The following is a 4,349-nucleotide window of genomic DNA, read 5'->3' on the forward strand; positions in this document are numbered from 1 at the left end:
CCCTGAGTTGTCTCTCCTCACCTGTAACCCTGGGGCTGACTGCTCTTCTGTCCAGGTTCAAGGCTTTTATCCCCTTTCTCCTGCTCTTCTGGCCTGCTACTCTGTCATCCCTGCGTTGTCTCTCCTCACCTGTAAGCCTGGGGCTTACAGTAACTACAGGTAACTACAGGTAGCTAACTAAGGAGATGACTGTGACACTCTGATCAAAGCTCTGTTGGAATAGTGCCTAAGGCATTTGACTGCTGACCAGAAGGCTGCGGTTCAAACTCTCCAGCCAATCCTCAGGAAGAAGATTTTGGAATCTACTTCCATAAAGATACTGCCTTTATGGAAGGGGTCACTATGAGTAGAAATCGACTTGAGGGCAGTGATTTTTTTTTTTTTTAATGGAGAAAATCCACCGTTGTTTGCATTGAGAATTGGAATTTGGCTCTATATGGAAAGCTGGCAGCTCTTCTAGGAAAAGCTGTGCGATGCTGCAACCTGAAGTGCATCTTGTCTCTCAAGCCAAGCCTGAAGAGGTGGCAGATGATCTTACTATGACATATCAGGAGTAGTTATATCCTTGATTAACTTTGAGAAAGAAATGGCTTCCCATTGATGTTGACTCTGCTATGACAAAATTATCTGTGTTTTAATAACATAAGCAAGGTATACATTGTGAACATAGTCACATTAATATTTCACTCTTAATAATTCTAACACTTGAATCCTGACAAATTTTTGTTGAGTGATTGCTATATGCCACATGTTGTTGTTGTTGTTATAAGCTGTGGCATCAGACCCAACTCATAGAGACCCCTCCTTGGGTTTCCAAGGCAGTATCACTGTGGAAGTAGATTGCCCCATCTTCCTTCAGAGGTCTGGCTGGTGGATTTGAACTTCCAGCCTTTTGGTTAGCAGTTAAGTGCCTTAGGCACTGTGCTACCAGAGCTACCATATGCCACATACTATAATGTTGTTGTTGTTGTTGTTGTTTTGCCGTCAAGTCGGCCCCGACTCATAGTGACCCCTTCTTGGGTTTCCGAGGCAGTATCACTATGGAAGTAGGATTGCCCAACCTTCCTTCCGAGGAGTGGCTGGCGGGTTTGAACCACCAATGAGGATAGGAGGCAGTGGTGATAGAATTCTCACTTTCCATGCAGGAGACTCAGGTTCAATTCCTGGCCGATGTATCTCATGTACACCCACCACCTATCTGTTAATGGAGGCTTATGTGTTGCTATGATGCTGCACAGGTTTCAGGAAACTTCCATATTAAGATGTACTAGAGAGAAAGGTCTGTAGACCCACTTCCAAAAATCAGCCGAAGAAAATCTATGGAGCACAATCGTCCAATTCACACCCATACATAGAATGGTGCAGGATTGAGCAGAGTATTATTCCCCTGTGCATAGGGTCACCAAGAATCAGAGTTGACTTGATAGTCACTATTAACAATACCCTTTGAAAGGGTGATATATTATCTCCATATCAATGGACAAAAAGCACAGAGCCTTAGAGCTGTTTAGTATCTGCTGAAGGTCATAGGACAACTAATGATGAAGCAATGTGCCCATCCTAAGCCTGTGCAGCCTCAAAGCCTGATCATCAACCTTGAAGCCTGAATAAGTGAGGATGTATGTTTTAGCCTTGGTGTCTAAAACTTACATCCTCACTTATTCACCCAATGCATAAATATTCATTGAACAGATACTCGATCCAAGAATAGCAGTGAATGAAAATGAAATTATGTCCCTCAGTATAAAAATCATTTTAGTAGGTGAGACTGAAATTAAGTTGAAATTATATAAATAGCAATTTAAATGCATTTGTGGTAAGGGCTAAGATACAAAATTTTCAGGGCATTGTGAAAGGATTTAGTAGGAAAATACAATGAAGTCTGGAATATCAGAGGTATCCCTGAGAAGGAGGCACTTAAGCTAGGACCTAAAACACGTGTGGAATCCCTGGGTGATTAAAATGCTTGGATGCTACCTGAAAGGCTGGTGGTTTGAGTCCACTCAGAGATGACTAAGAAGAAAGGCCTGGTAATCTATTTCTGAAAAATCAGTCATTGAAAATCCTATTGAATAAAAAGCATCTTCTCTGACCATAATGATATGAAACTAGAATCAAGAACAAGAAAAACAAGGAAAAAAATAGCAACATGGAATCTAACTAACACACTACTGAAAAACTATCAGGTCACAGAAGACATCAGAAATGAAAGTATGAAATACTTAGAAAAACAAAAATGAAAATAGAACCTGTGAAAACCTGTGAGACACAACAAAAGCCACAATCAGAGGAAAATTTATAGCAATAAATACCTACTTTAAAAAAGAGAAAGGATCCAAAATCAATGACTTATAGAAGACCCATGCTATGGAGTCTGCTCTCATGTTCAACACTCTATCTGCCTCCCTGTGCTCAACCATCAACCTTAAATCAGACAGTGAAGATCTATGGAGCACAATGGTCCAATTTACACCTAAACATAGAATGGTGCAGGGCTGAGCACAGTTTTATTCTCCTCCATATAGAGTCACCATGAGTCAGAGCTGACTTGACAGCCATAACAACACTTTCACTACCAGGACACTGTCACTTGAAAACATGCTGTGAATTGCTACAGAAGACACCTGAACTAGAGTCTGTTCCCATACCCAGCACTCTACCTGTCTCTTTGTGTACCCCACAGCTCTGGATTCTTAATCTGACAGGACAAACCTCCCAAGGCATTAATTAAGGTTAGTCTGATCCTTCTTCTGGTTGGAAGTGAGGACTCCAGTCCACTCAGCCCTTAATAAGGCTTGCTGGGTGTAAGTTCTCTGACTAAAAATGTGGTTGCAGAAATAGACCAAGAGAGCAATAACCAGAATGAGAAAACTGTGCACCCTAGTGAACAGATTAATCTCTGTTGTGTTTGGAAGAGATAGAGAGTTGAAAACTGACATCTAGAACATTTGAAACTTAATTAAACTAGGGAGGGAGAAACAGCTATCATAAAAAAGAGAGGAAATGGTAAGTAAACCCAAAAGATGTACCAACACAAGTTGGTTTTATATTTTTGCAGACAGCAACACAGGCAGCAACACTAAATGCTCAGAAAAACTGAAAAAAAAAAAAAAAAAGAAAAAGAAAACACTCTTGAAAATTCCAATGCTCCAAGAAAAAAAAATCTCAGGATATACAAAGAATAGATTTTAAAAAAAAGGTCTATCCAAATGAACATGGCAAAATGAGTGAAAGTGAATATGTTGTTGTTGTTTTTAGGTGCCATCAAATTGTCTCTGACTCATAGTGACCTTATGTACAACAGAACAAAACACTGACTGGTCCTGTGCCATCCTTATGATCCTTGCTATACCTGAGCCCATAGTTGCATTAAGCTTGGCTCTACTCTTAGTGGGCAATTCTTCGCCAGTAGTATTTTGAGTGCCTTCCAACCTTACGGGTTCATCTTCCATCACTATTTTGGACAATGCTTATCAGACAGTGTTTCATTGTTATTCTTAAGGATTTCATTGGCTAATTCTTTGAAAAGTGGTTGGGTTCTTCCTTCTTCTGAGTCTGTCCTACCATGAAAGTTCCACTGAAACCTGTCCACTATGGGTAAACATGCTGGCATTTGCAACACAGTGGCATAGCCTGATAGCAACCTGTAAGCCACCACAGGACAACAAACTGACAAACAAGTTTATCTCCCTTAGCTGTTCTGAGTGCATCTATGGATAAATATACTAGGGAAAAAAGAAAAGAAAAGAAAAGAATAAATATAATGCAAAGATATTAAACAGAATTTTAAAAAACTAAAGTAAAACATAGACAAGTATCTAAAAGCAATAAAGAAAACAATGTAAAAGCAAAACGAGGATATAAGAAAGTTATTGCAAGTGAAAAGGACAATAATTGAAATAATAAATAAAATAGAAGAATTACCAACAAATTTAATCAGACAGAAGTAAGAACCAGCAACTAAGAGGATAAGAGAGTTGAAATAGTAGAGGATGAAAAGCAAAAAAAAAATGAGCCTCAAGAAGGCTGAAGAAGACAGTTTAACATAATTATGAGATAACAAGAAGAAACCTAATCTGCATGTCATGGGAATTCCAGAGAGGAGAAGAGAGAAGGGGCAGAAAGAATATTTGAAGAAATAATGACAGAAATTTCCCCAATAAAATGAAGGATATGAATCTACAAATCCAAGAAGTTCCAAGAAGACTAATTAGTATAAACTCAAAGAGATCTACACAAAAAGTAAAGATAAGGAGGGAATCCTGAAAGCAATGAGGGAGAAGAAAACAGTCACATACAAAAGATCCCCGTAAGATTAAGTGCCGATTTCTTCTCAGAAACACTGAAGA

The sequence above is a fragment of the Orycteropus afer genome, unplaced genomic scaffold (assembly GCF_000298275.1).
Source record: "Orycteropus afer afer isolate SDZICR_OR568_19922 unplaced genomic scaffold, OryAfe1.0 scaffold00080, whole genome shotgun sequence".
Lineage (NCBI taxonomy): Eukaryota > Metazoa > Chordata > Mammalia > Tubulidentata > Orycteropodidae > Orycteropus > Orycteropus afer.